A 15,323-nucleotide genomic window follows, 5' to 3' on the forward strand; every position below is an offset into this window, starting at 1 on the left:
AAATTCCAGTCTGGTTTTCGCACTGGTCATAGTACAGAAACGGCACTAACACGGGTTGTAAACGACATTCTGATATCCTCTGATGAAGGAAACTCATCTGTAATTATGTTGTTGGACTTAAGTGCAGCATTTGACACCATCGACCATTCTATTTTACTGCACAGGCTAGAAAATGATGTTGGGCTTACAGGCACCGTGCTCGCTTGGTTTAGTTCTTACTTATCAAATCGATTCCAAAATGTACAGAAATGTGCTGACAGTACTCCATCATTATACACAGAAGTTCAATATGGTGTCCCGCAGGGCTCAGTACTGGGACCTTTACTGTTTTCACTGTACATGCTTCCACTGCGATCTCTCATTAGGAAACATAATGTTAATTTTCACTCGTATGCAGATGACACCCAGTTATACCTTTCATTTAAATCAAATGAAGTTTCTCCAATGTGGTCTTTAATTAGTTGTGTTAGTGAATTAAAGGAGTGGATGAATAAGAACTACTTGTCTTTAAATACAGATAAAACAGAGATGTTAATTGTTGGAGGGAATGATGCTGATCACAATAATATTTTGTCATCATTTAACTCAGTTGGAATCCCAGTCAATTTTACTGAATCAGCCCGCAATCTAGGAGTTATCTTTGACTCTAGCATGTCATTTAAAGCGCATATCACAAAGTTGTCCAAAACATGTTTCTTCCATCTTAAAAATGTTAGGAAATTAAGGCGCTTTTTAAATAAACAGGATTCTGAGAAACTAATTCATGCATTTATCTCTAGTAGGATTGACTACTGCAATGCGGTGTTCACTGGATGTTCAAACTGTTCTTTATACAGCCTCCAGTTAATCCAAAATGCGGCTGCGAGAATTATTACAAGAACAAGAAAATACGAACACATAACTCCAGTTCTTAAATCCTTACACTGGCTCCCGGTTAAGTTCAGGGCAGATTTCAAAATCCTTCTTTTAACATATAAATCATTAAATGGTCGAGGTCCGGCTTACTTGTCTGAACTTATCATGACTTACAAACCAGAGCGCACATTAAGATCTCAAGATGCCGGTCTGCTTATGATTCCAAGGATTAATAAAATAACAGTGGGGGGTCGAGCTTTTAGTTACAGGGCCCCTAAACTGTGGAATGGTCTGCCTGCTACTATAAGAGATGCCCCTTCGGTCTCAGCTTTTAAATCCCGGCTGAAGACTCACTACTTCAGTTTAGCATATCCTGACTAGAGCTGCTGATTAACTGTACAGACTGCATCTCTGTTGTTAGTCATTAGCACTTAAACATAAGTAACATGACAGTTATAATTGGATACTAACCCTCACTTATTCTGTTTTTCTTCTCGGTACTCAAATGTGGCACTTGGTGCCACGGCCCACCTGCCAAGTTGTTTTGCCTGCCTAAGGAAAAGTCATCCCAGATGGAGGATCGCAGGAATCGTGGGAGAGAGGGGTCCTTTCATCGGATTGGCTGGCCCAGCACTGTTTCAGCCGTGGAATGGCCAAATGGGGGAGGCAGCTTGAAGGATGAGGTCTCCAGGACTCTACACAAATCCAAATCTTATTATGGGATATATCATCTACTGTTAAATTCTGCTCTGTACTTCTAAAATTTATATATATATATTTTTTTTTATTTCTTACTATATTGAGAAATTGTTCTGTGTACTGTACTGTATTGTATTGACCCCCTTCTTTTGACACCCACTGCACGCCCAATCTACCTGGAAAGGGGTCTCTCTCTGAACTGCCTTTCCCAAGGTTTCTTCCATTTTTCCCTACTAGGTTTTTTTGGGAGTTTTTCCTTGTCTTCTTAGAGAGTCAAGGCTGGGGGGCTGTCAAGAGGCAGGGCCTGTTAAAGCCCATTGCGGCACTTCCTGTGTGATTTTGGGCTATACAAAAATAAACTGTATTGTATTGTATTGTATTCGTTTCTTCATTAAATGGCAGCCAAACAGAAATGAGATGTGAAACGAGTCAACAGATGACCAACTAAATTGGAATGTCAAACTCCACAGCCAATTTCACTCCAACCAGTTTCTTGATGAGAAGCCAATTCTTGCTGTTAATTAAAGCCGTTATTGAATATCATGAGTTGTTGCTGCTCTCATTCTGCCACAGCAGACTGTTGAGTTTCTGTTTTTTCTAAGACCACCGTCAAGATGTTTTGGTGACCTGAGCAGACCAACATGACTGAGACCTTCACTTTTCTTTATTTTCAGGTTAGGTGGTCATGTGACAGCTTGTTTTGTGTCTCATTATTGTTTGGCTGCTCATTAAGGGAAACAAAACAACTAAGGGATCTGAGTCACGTCAATTAAAACTAAGGCAAAACAAGTTAGTCAGCATCAGAAACGGCTCACTAATTAAGAAGATGGTTAGAAAGAAAAGCAGCCACTACAGCCCACTAGTACCGGAGTTGAACACCCCTGCCATAAGCAGAGCAAAATGGTCAAAAATCATCAAAATCACAATTACTGCAAGGCATGAGAAATCACAGTAACTCACCATAAACTCCCAAGTACATTGTGATAAACTGCCAGGAACTGTGGGAAACCTCACGCTTATAGGGCTGAGGGCAGTCCCAGGTGGTGATGGGCAGGTGGCCCCGCCTCTTGGGGAACCACCCACAAGACACAAGGCACAGAAAACAAGGCAGAAAATTAACAAAAGTAACATTAGCATAAATAAATGACAGAAAAATTAAAAGAAAGGACATAAAGTAAGGAATTGACCCAAGGGAGGGGAGGAACTCTGTATGAAATCTAACATCATGTCTGTGTGTGTGTGCGTGTGTGTGTGTGTGTGTTTATTCTTTATACAATTCCATTCCCTTGGTCAAATCTTTTTTTTGGAGAGGGGAGCAGGGTTCCTTTTTACTATGGTTACTTTTAAGGATAGTGTCTTTATACAGATTTTGGCCTCAGAAGTCCAGGAAAAGGCACTGTGCTGTATTTGAGCAAAGTGATTTATCACACATAACATTTCTTTTTGAATTTTATCAGTTGATGTTGAACAGCAGTGAGAACTGGGTCCAAAAGAAAAGTTGGGACACCAAATGGGACGTCCTGTTTAATTCTTCAAATAAAGTAAATCAAAAGCAAATGCATGATGGTACTAAATAAGAGAAATATAGGTTATGGCCTTCTCTTAATTCAGCAATGCTGCTCGATCGAGCAGGTCTTGTTCTTGTGGAGTATTTCCTCCATTCTGGCTCGAATCAAATGGGGATGCACAGCTTTGTAAGACCCGGCCCAGAAGGGGCAGAGTTCTCACTGGGTGACTTCTTGGAGTTGTGGGGGTAGAAACAGGTGAAACTGTTAGTGGCAGCGTCCCCTCTCATTTTGGAGTGGCATTACATACCTCTACTGAGCCCAGAAGGTCACCATCTGATCAGGGCCATCTTTGGCCATCAGGGTAAAGCAGTGCACTGGGGCCCCTACTTACACAACCATTTAGCATACAATATACATAGATTAGCATGGGGCCCCCGGAACAACTGCCCAACGTGCCCATGCATTAAGACGGCCCTGCCTCTGATGTGTATGACTCATTAGTTGTTCATTTTTTTTTGGCAAAGCTATGGCTCCAAAGAAAAGGATTGGAATTGACGAGATGTTTTCTGCTGCCAAAAAAGATGTCCATCTCAAGAGCTAAGCAAACATCAGGAGAAAGAGAAGTCAGACTTGATATGGAAATAATTAAGAGTTGCTGCCTCAACAGTGAATAAAATACCAGAACAGACTGAAGTCAACCTGGCACACAAAAGGACCAGAGCAGAATATATTACAAAAATGTCTGAGATGCATGACTAGTTTGAAAAGTGACTCATTGCTATTTGTCTCTGGGAGGAACTACCATTTGTAAAAGTTTGGCCTTAAAATTATTTGCTGCTAATAATAATAATAATAATAATTCTTTACATTTATATAGCGCTTTTTCTCACTACTAGTAAACTCTCTAATAGTAATTGTGGTTAGATATTTGTGTAGGTTAGAATGAACTTGGAATGCTCTTTAAATGAACAATGGACAAAAAAATAAAGGATTGCACCCTCGTCCTGTTTTCCGGTTGCATTTTATTTCAATGAAACTGAGGAAAGGACAGCACCTCTGCTTTATCCCTGCAGTGTGGCCACCATAAAACTGGCACTTGTGACCTTTCTGAAAAGAAGCAATTCTTCTGCTGACATCCATTGGGCCAAGCATGCCATGCGTCTGCAGTGTTCGGGTAATCACCCATTCCACAGGATGCCCTTTTGATTCGTTTTGCTTAAATAAAGCCTCTAGATGTCTCCCTCCATTCAAAACTATGGTGCTGTTTGCCTTTGTGAATTCTGAATTCCTGTTGTGAGGGGGGCTGTCGATTTTATCCAGGGAACCCATTCTTCTGGAGTGCCTCCCTGTTAACATACAGCTCATGAACCATGCTCACACGTGCTTCTGAACCATGGTCATCACGGCTTTCTGAGCGGCTGCCTGTTTCAGCATTGTGGTTATTAACCGGGAGCTTCAATCTTGTGCAGAGGCTGGTTTATTGAGCGGCCCAAGTCCAGAGGGCAGACATCCGCTGCCTTTCACTCTGCAGAGTGCTGGCGAAATCCGCAGGACGACTGCCTATTTTGCAGGTGGGTTTCCATTTATTCTGTATTTTAACATCTTAAAAACATAAAAGAATAGCAATATAGGATAAAGAAAGCCATTTAATGAAAATAGTTGTAGTGAGCTACAAGTTGATGAAAGGTTTACACCTTGGACACGAACTTTTCTCTTTGTTTCAAATGTAGCTTATTTTTAGAAGCCTTAATCCAGGGTCCCGATTTGAGATTTGGTGGTCAGTTTTCCTACAGAGGAGACTTTAATTTACTTCCGAAAGGCACGTCTGAAAGATTGTTCAGCTTCTCAACACCTTAAACAGCCATGAATAGATATTTCAAAGGCTGTCCTTGACGCAAAAGCCCACTGTACCTCTATTAGGAGATTTGGCACGACTTACAAAGCAAATCGTTTTACACAAGTAGCTCTTGCTGACTTAAACTGTTACATGCATTTTAAAATTAACTTCACTCACACATATTTCCTATAACTTGTTTTGCCGTTTCTTATGTTTAACAATCCGCTTTAATTAATAATCACTTGCCCAGACATTTCTATTAGTATAATTTGTCATTCGTATTAAGCAGTTCATTATAGACTATTTTTAATATTGTTTTACAGATAATTCTTATGAAACTCCCAAATAAAGTTTACTTATTGTTTTAAATGTGGCATACTGGTTAGGGCTGTGGGCTTCAAATCCTGCTGCTGACGCTGTGTGACCACGAGCAAGTCACATCTCAAACACTGTAAGTCGGCTTGGATAAAGACATCAGCCGAATAAGTAGCAAAGTGCTTCTCGAATTTAACGGACGATCAAGTTCAAGGTCTTAGAGACATAAAGAGTAATGACTTCTTACTGGTAATGCTGTAGATTTCCTTTTTATTTTTACTAATCATAACCAGTAGATTTATGTTCCATCTTTGATTTCTTAATCTGTAAAGTCTGCCCACTCAAACTCGCTTATTTGTCCTTAACAGTGACAAAGGTTGGATGTCTAAGCTTCATCGTTTCGAGTGATCTTCTTCCTCGGCTTCCCCTCAGTATCCATTCTCAGGTCAGTTGACTTTTTTTCTTATCACATCCATCAGCACAGCTAGTTGCCATTATTCTTTGAAATTATTATGCGTGTCATGTTCATTTTATGATTTTTTTGCTTTTTGTTTGGCATAAATAATAAATACATAGAAATAAATGTCATAAATATTTAATCAATCAACAAACTGTACCAAACCAGACTCAATTATATACAGATTCAAAATGAAGAAAAGCAAGGCTGTTTCTCAGAAGTCTATGTTCACATTATTAAACTTTACAAGTTAACAAATACCCAACCAAAGTCTTCTTCCATTATTTTATTTGAACACAAAGGCTTCCAACATTCTAAGAAATTTTTTCAAAGATAAGCAAATCAGGAAATTAGTCCTTAACTTTGTGGGGTTAAATAACAAAATGTCCGTAATCAACGAAGCCACAGTACCCATGACTGGAGCTTATATCCATGAATAGTAACCTGTTGTTCACCAAGGCCAATGCATCTGGGGACTTGTACCCCTTTATATCATTCATTGTCACTTCTGGCCAACAGAAGTCCATAGTGCCGATCACGTATGGCAGAGTTTCAGTGCCAAAGTAAGCTGAATGGGGTGCCAATACCAATTTATGGTATCCAAGTCTGGTGGGGGCATTCAGGAGGTCTTCTTCAGCCAGGAGGTGGGTGCCTTTCAGTTTCCTAGGTGACAACAATTGCAGTGGCACCACAGACTGGAATGACTGTGTCGAGGTGTTTGACATGGGTGAAGGTGAAAAGTCAAAGCTGACGACAGGAGATGATATCCTTGATGGGTTTCAGGATGGTGCGGGAGATGACTTTGGTGTTCTTCGCAAAGTCATAGTAATAAAACAGGAGGATCTGGCATTGGCATAGCAGGTGGAGGGACTCAAGCCTTTGCATGTCAGAGGGCACTGTGGTCTAGGTCTGCAGACCATAGAGCAGGATTGGTAGAACCCAGGTTTGATTTATTCTGGTCTTGGTGTTGATCTTAATGTTCTGCTTCTGAAAACCTCATACAAGAAGCAGCATGGCCAACTCTGTCTGGAAAGCACCTGCCATCAAAACTTTAGCATGTGAAGTAAGTCCTGCTCCACTTTCTGACCCTTGATGATCATGTCATCTGAGTTGTTTCCAACCCCTAAACTCTTCAGTTTCATTTTCTGCCAGGACATACACAGACCTAGATGGGATGTCTCTGATTCAGATTGCTCAGGTCAGGTCTGTAGGTTTGTGGACGAAGTGTCCAGTAGGGTAATGTCGTATACATAATTAAGGTTGGTAAAGTAGGGGCTGCATTGATCTGCACAATGCGCTTAAGTATCCAGGTCATGGCTCTGCAAAAGAGTGTAGGAGCCAGGAGTGCCTGAGCCCTGTCTGTGTACAGAGGAGATCATAAAACTCTGGGAGAGACAGGCATTAATCCTCACCTTGGCAGTGATTTCTTCATGGTGGTCTGTGATGAGGTTGAGGAGGAGTATCAGAACACCAATTTCTCATAGAGCTTTTCAGAGGGCTTCATGGTCTACTGAGTTGAAGGCCACCTTCCAAATCTACTAAAGCAATGTGTATTAGATGGTTCAACTCTCAACAGAGCCTTCATTAGGGGGACAAACAAACTGAGACCTAAAGTCTCCATCACCATTAAAGTTACAGTCCCAAAGAGTTGAGATGATATGCAAAATGCAAATACAAACAGAAAGCAGCAATTAGTAAATGACGGTAAATGATCTTTGACCTGAAAACAATATCATATATGGTACAACTAAAGATTTGTGTTTGTTTTTTCTTAAATAAACACTTATTTTGATTTTGATACTTGCAACATATTCCAAAAAAAGTCTGGACACTAAAGAATTTACCACTTTGTAACATTTCATTAGCACATTAGAATATCATAAATATTTAGATGGGAGCAGGCCATTCAGCCCAACAAAGCTCACCAGTCCTATGCGCTTAGTTTCTCCAAAACAAGTTGAGTTTTGAAAGTCCCTAAAGTCCTCCTGTCTGCCACACTACTTGGTAGCTTATTCCAAATGGTTCTCTGTGTGAAGAAAAACTTCCTAATGTTTGTGTGAAATTTACCTTTAACAAGTTTCCAACTGTGTCCCCATGGTCTTGATGAACTCATTTTAAAATAACAGTCTCAATCCACTGGATTAATTCCTAGCACTTCAATTACAATAAGTAATCTCCTTTTGCTTAATAAACATTTAGGAACTGAAGATACCAATTTTTTTGAGTGCTTTAAGTGTAATTTTGGCTCATTCTTTTTGCAAATGATGTGTAAACGTATGAGGCCTTCTTTGTTGCCTTATGTGTTTCAAAATGCACCACAAATTCTCGACTGGGGATCAGTCAGGACAGCAGGCAGGCCAGTCAAGCATTCAAATCCTCTTCCTATGCAGCAATGCCTTTGTAATACACATAGAATGTGGTTTTGCATTGTCTTGCTGAAATATTCATGGGTGTCCATGGAAGAGATGTCATCTTGAAGGCAGCATATGCTGCTGTGTATGTACTTTTTGGTGCCTTCACAGAAGAGCAAGTTACCCTTGCCCAGGGTACTGACACACCCGCATACCATCACAGACGCTAGTCTGTGCAGCTGGTAACAGTCTGAATGGTCCTTTTGTTTTTTGGTCTGGAGGACATGATGTGCATTTCTTCCAAAAATGATCTAAAATATTGATTCATCCAACCACAATGCATGTTTCCACTGTGTGATGGTCCAATCCTAGATGCCTCCAAGCCCCAAGAAGTCAACAGCACTTCTGGAAACGGTTAACATTTGACTTCCTTTTTGAACAGTCCAGCTGTAACAGTGGAAGTAACTAGATATTGAATTATGTTTTTCTGAGCCCATGTGCTTATATGCAGTGGCTTGATGAATGACCTTGCTTGATGCAGTGCCACGTGAGGGATTGGAGATCACTAGCAGTTATCTTAGGCTCATGCCCTTGCCCTTTACACACTGAAATTTTGCCAGATTTCTTGAATATTTTAATTAGAGTATGCACTGTTGAGGGTAAATTACTCAAACCCTTCTGATCTTTCATTGAGAAGTATTGCTTCTAAACTTTTCAATGACTTTCTCATGCATTTCAGGGAAAATCGTTGACCCTCAGCCCATCTTTGCTCCTAACAGACAAGGCCTTTCCTGGATTTGACGTTTATACCACAGTATGATTGCAATCACCCATTGAACATCATCTGTTTCTATTCACATTTTTGTTTTCTTTTTTAATTCTTTTATTGCCCAATATTGCCCCACACCAACTTTTTAGGAATGTGTTGCAGGTCCTCAATGGCAAGAATGGTTGTACATTTACAAAAAAATGAAGTTGACCAGACTATAGATACGATATATCTTGTCTTTATTCTATTTGTGATGGATTACAACTTAAAGCAAATTTTGAAATCACCACTTTATTTGCATTTTCCATAAGTTCTCAACTTTTTTTTGAGTTGGTGTTGCAGAATATCGAGTGAATACAGCCTTTAGTATGAGCTTTATATGCTCCATTGGGATTTTGAGGTTTTTCATTATTAAACCAGAGTGTACAACACTCCTTATGCTCGGTGATCTTACGTACCTACTTGTAATTTAATTGATATGCAGTTGGCCCTTGTGATTCAGGGGGGTTGAGGCACAGGACCACCAGAAATGTGAAAATCCACAAATATATTCAATAACATATGCTAACACACACAGAGACAGACAGCACGATTACAATATTACACAGGTCTGTATTTAGAAGACAGTAAAGTGCTCTTGGGAACAATTTTAGAGCCACTGGAAGCACTAAATAAGATTTACAAAGTTGTGAGAATCACGAGATAGAATGATCACTGCACACGTAATTCATGTCTGTGAGCCTGGCTACTGAAACAAAGATGTGTGGCATTCTCCGGACAAAGCGCGTATTTTTGCATTTCTTTAGTGAACTGTAACGTTTAACAAAAATGTAACCTATTATAATAAATTTGTATGTAGTAGGAAACAATGAAAATGATTAAAATTACATATATTTTATACATTTATGACTTACTACACTTTTTTGAGTTTTCTTTACATTTTGTAGTCATACGTCACTTCTGCAAAGCTCACAAAATCATTTCTATTTAATTATTGATGATAAACATGCAAATAGGTGGATTTGTGAATCTTAAACCCATGAATGACTGGTGTCCCACTGAGTGTGCTTATTGCCGCACTAGAACTTGTTTTTAATTTAGTGCTCATTATATATCGGCCAGGTGTCCTTTATAAGTCAAGTGAAGACTGTCTCAATTGTTACTAAAGCTTTATTGTGTATTCTCCATGTATAAGAATGAAATGTTTACGTCTTAATGGGTGTAAGCAATCTATGAATACCTTTAGATTAAATTTGTGCCCTGATTAAGGGGGCTTGGGAACAACACGGGTGACATCATCTGTAAGGGTCAGAAGGAGGAGCAGGTTTTAGAATTCGCATACCTGTGAAGTGTACAGTGTCGCTGCTTCTGCCAGAAGGCCCGCTACAAAGACTCTGGTGTTATCAGAACATTAAGATCAACACCAAGACCAGAATATATCAAGCCTGAGTTCTGCCAATCCTGTTCTATGACTTGAAGACCCAGACCGTACTGGCCTCCAACATACAAGGACTTGAGCCTTTCCACGTGTGATGCCAACACCGAATAGTCCACCTTAACTGGCCTAACTTTGTTCTTAACTCAGAAAGCATCTCCTGCATTGCCCTGAAACCCATTGAGGATATCATTGTCTGCCGCCAGCCATGTTGCCTTCCTGGACATACAGAAAACTGAAAGGTGCCCAGCCCCAGGCTGGAAAAGACCTCCAGGTTGCCCCATTCTGACTTCAATACAACAACACGGTGACAGGACACCATCAAGCTTACTTAGACATCGGAACTGTGCTATCAACCAGCAGCCATACACAATCGTCGCTGCAGATATCAACTGTCCAGAAGTGACAATGAGTGACGTTAAGGGTTACAAGTCCCAAAACACGTCTTCAGTCATGGACTTCATTACTTTGGGACATTTTGTTATTTAACAACACAAAGTTACAGACTAATTACCTGCTGTGCCTGATTTGAAAAAATGTTTATAATGTTGGAAGCCTTTGCGCTCAATTAAAAAAATAAAATTAAACGGAGATTGCGTAATTGTGAACCTGTAATGTTCAATAATGTGAACATTTTGAATTTGCTAAATAATATTTAACATGTTACATAATGCATATGATTATATTAATAAATCCTTTAAAAAGATGCTTTGTCATCCAATTATTTTACTTCAGTGTCCAAAGTATCTTATCCTGTTTATCTCAAATTTAATTTAAGTCATTGAGTTAAAGATGGTTGGATTTGCACTGGGTGTGATGAGGATGGACAGGATTAAAATTAATACATTAGAGGGTCAGCTCAGGATGGACGGTTTGGAGACAAAGTCAGAGAGGTGAGATTGCGTTGGTTTGGACATGTGCAGAAGAGAGATGCTGGGTATATTGGGAGAAGGATGCTAAGGACAGAGCTGCTAGGGAAGAGGAAAAGAGGAAGGCCTAAGCAAAGGTTTATGGATGTGGTGAGAGAGGACATGCAGGTGATGAGTGTAACAGAACATGATGCAGAGAAAAGAAAGATATGGAAGAAGATGATCCGCTGTGGCAACCCCTAACGGGAGAAGCCGAAAGAAGAAGAAGATGTAAATGATCACCACCACCAAGTGATTTCCATTCACATCAAAAGTGTATTTCTGTCATTCAAGCATGTCCACCAGTAGCTCTTTCCACACAGGGCTTTAGGGGGCTGTCCTTGAAGCAGTCATTGATCCCGTCCAGGGTGTCCTCTGTACAGAGTCACCCATTGCCTTTCACCCTTGTATTATATTTTGGGTAAATCAGATCTGTTTCCATTTTGGAGTTGTCTAAATTATGGGGTTCTGTCTGTTTTTGTCTCTGAAATTGTTTGACTTTGTTAGCCATTTAGGATCAGGATCTTACATGAGAAGCATGGTCACCTTAATGCACTGGAGAACGTCTGTACAGTTTTATTCAAAGATGATGTTGCAGGTCATTTTGACCAGGACAGAGAAAGGTGCCCAGATCCAAAGCAGAAACATTGTCTGCTTGGATCATTGAAGGTTGCTGAATGTGGTGTGTGGTCGTTTGTTTTTGATGAGTAGGAGAATGGCTGATTAGATGATCCACTCCTTAGGTTTAGAGATGTGTATTTTACTTTTGCATTTACATTTATTGACTTAGCAGATGCTTTTATCCAAAGAGACTTACAAAGGAGGTCAACATAATCGAGTAACATGAGGCTGGGGGACTGTTTGGGTGCAGATGTTACAGGACACAATTACAAAATTGACCATCACAACTGAAGCTAACAGAACAAAAATACAGAAACCAAACAGCTAATATCAGTTAGATAGAAATTCAACAAACATGAGTCTTCAGATGCTTCTTAAACACACTGAGGGAATCAGAAGTTCGAATGGTGGTGGGCAACTCCTTCCACCAACTTAGAGCTACACCAAGAAATGAGTCTGGATTGAGATTTATTACCACACAGAGGTGACATCAGCAGACCTGAGTGGTAGAGAAGGACCATAGGACCTCACAATTGTCTCAATAGATATTTATGGTGGAGATTCATGGACTACTCTATAGGCAAGCATCAGAAATTTGAAATGAATACGCTCCGCTACAGGAACTGAATGTAGTACTCTCAAAAGAGGACTGTCATGTGCCTTCCTCCTCTGGCTTGAACACCAGACATTCTGCTGCATTTTGAATCATCTGCAGTGGCTTGGTGTCACATTTTGGTACTCGTGCCAGCAGAGAGTTGCAGTAGCCCAGATGTGACAAGACCAAAGCCTGAACCAGGAGTTGCCCTGCATTCCCTGTTAGAAACGCTATGATATTGTATAGAGTGAATCTGCAAGACCAAGAGACTGTAGCAACATGGCTCCTTGAAGGACAGCTGGTCATGAATCACCAACCACAAGTTTGTGTACTGACTTGGCAGGTGTTAGTAATAATGAACAAAGCTGAGCAGAGATGGGGTGCTGGGCAAACAGCTGAGCTGGAATATCAAGAAGGTCTGATTTTGCTGGAGATGGAGTTCCTTCATTCAGGTTGCAATATCAGTGAGACATGTACCGATTCTAGATTATGCTTTGCGGTCCTTTGGAGGGAATGACTGCATTTCATAAGAGTAGTACTGATAAAAGAAACCATGGGACTGGATGGTAGGGCCTTGTGAGGAGGTGTATAGGGAGAAGAGGAGATAGCTTGGCACTGATCCTTCTTGCCTTGTGCACCAACTGGTTTGACCCTGTTTGTTCTCTCACACCACTAAGTCACCACATTTTGCCGATATATAATACATACAACACAACAATACCCTACTCATCAAAAACAATTCACACTTCTTTTCATGTGAACCAGACAGCCATGAACGACTAGCTATCAATGGCTTAGACCGGATGATCCACAGCAGAGAAATCACCCATGAGTTTGCATGCCAGTGTACTAACAGTCTGACTTTAGAACTGAAGAAGTTTCTCGGATGACACAGACATAATAAAAATGACTGATGTCATAAGACTGATTTGGAAATGTGACAGTGAAGTAGAGGAGAAGGTTTCAGAGGCAGAAGACAATATACTTGAAGATGCAGATATTTCAATGTTTCTTAGGTGAAGTGAATTCAGAGGATGAGTCTGTCATAACCTGCCCTCCAACAGATGGAAACAATGGAACACGGCAACTGTCAAAGGGAGTGGACTTTCAGCTCCTAATGTAATAAAAATGGTTCCAGGACCTAAGCATTTTGCTGTGATGTCTGCCCGTTTTTGACTTTAAGTGTAGGTCTTTTTCACACATACCATAAAGGTATCACTTTTGCTCAACATAATATGCCTTGAGCATGGGAAAGGCACTATATAAATAAAATGTATTATTATTATTAATATGAGGATTGACATGCATGTCTTTGGGAAGTGTAATGGTCAGCCAGAAAAAAAAAGGTATGGAAACACATGAATATTGTGAAAGGCCGGGATCTAAACCCATCTACTCGCTTAATGGACCAGGTATGACAGAAAGTGTATGTCGCTAGAGACGGTATATCACATTACAAACTGCAAGCTCACCCCATTGTGCCCCTAATTTTAAATCCTCTTCATTGCCATCGATTGAGCTGTCAGAGCCAGTATGCGCATCTGCTGACCGTGAAGGACATGACTCCATAATTAAATTTAATTGATAAGCCACGCACCCATTGAGTTTGCCTTCTGCAACCATTACTTTTTGTAAGTTGATTTTTTAAGGGATAAAGAAACTGTTTCTTATGCCACTTTTTTTCAAGTAAATCTTCCTTAATAGCATTAATATTGTTGCCTTTTCTGTGGTGCCTTTCATTTCAAAGACAAGGTTATGAATGGAGCCTGATTTAGCCCCTTGATCGGCCGCCCGCCTGCTGATTCGCTCTCTCCACAGACTGCATTGAGTTGTCAGTTACTCCGGCACTTGGCTTCTAATTAGACAGAGAGATGATTCAAGGGCTGTGGAATCAGATCTTATGTTTTCGATTGCACTGAATTGACATAATTTCCTTTTTTGCAGATTTTTTAATGGGGAGGCAATTTCCCTGACAAGGTACAATGTACTTTATGGCATTTGTGAATTGTAGAGAGAGAGAACGTTTTGTCAATTAAAATCAAAAGCAAATTAAAAAAAAAGACAGTTAACTGTAATTGCTCCCTTGAGGATCATGGACGATGCTATCCTCACGATTAAAGAATCAACAAGAGTGAGATTTGGGGGGGTGGATTTGAAGGTTGACTGCATCTATTACTTGAGGCAGACTGCTGCTATTTAATTAGACAAGGAAAAGTAAGCCCTAATCCATCAGGGGGTCTGTTGGAATTAGAATCAACGGGTCCTCGAACTTGCTGAAGAATGCCAGCTACCCCTGTTCCCCTCCTCCTCCTTTCTTTGAAAGAAAGTTCACACATTCTGGAATGAAAGTAGAAAAAGGCAGGAATCTGCATCGATTCTCATAAACAGTGACCTGCTGGTGTAATATCTGAATACTTGGTTAACAACAAAGCTAGTAACTAATAGCCATCCATCTATTTATTCTGTGGAACTCCCTTCTCCATTACAGGACCAAGAACATCATACCAACATTGCTACCATGGCACTATAGTAAATATAGTAATATGAACAGCTAAAATAAGATTATAAATCATTCTCTACAGTTATGGAGAAACCACAAAGATGTAAACATATACATGTAATGTAGCCAGAAGGGGACATTCTTGCAGATCCTAAACCCAAAAAATGATAAGGACACCAAAATGTAAGGAAAAGAAAGGGTTTATTATTACACTAGCTGTGCTACCCATTTAAGATAGTTTGAATCCTACATAATTAGCGTAGACATGCAGTATTAATGTTTGCAGTGTACCATCTATTGCAATGTATTTTATAAAACATGTAGTAATAAAATGCATTACATTTGTCATTCATCACAAACAAATAAAATGCTTTACTACAAATGTGCAATCTCTTGGAAAGACAAATGCAATGCATATATCCCTGTTATATGCCATTTGGTATGAGATTTGTAAAAGCAGTGATAATGATTGT

The 15,323-nt window shown here is 40.0% G+C and overlaps 1 protein-coding gene across 1 annotated transcript in view; it reads left to right on the forward strand.

Annotated features, from left to right (window-relative positions):
* Positions 1-4,306: 4,306 nt before the first annotated feature.
* slc4a5a (solute carrier family 4 member 5a) overlaps positions 4,307-15,323 on the forward strand; it is a 154,558-nt gene continuing 143,541 nt past the window's right edge. The window contains 2 exon segments of the mRNA XM_051928758.1: positions 4,307-4,633; positions 5,583-5,659. The gene's annotated coding sequence lies outside the window, so the exon portion shown is untranslated.

The sequence above is a fragment of the Erpetoichthys calabaricus genome, chromosome 1 (assembly GCF_900747795.2).
Source record: "Erpetoichthys calabaricus chromosome 1, fErpCal1.3, whole genome shotgun sequence".
NCBI lineage: Eukaryota > Metazoa > Chordata > Cladistia > Polypteriformes > Polypteridae > Erpetoichthys > Erpetoichthys calabaricus.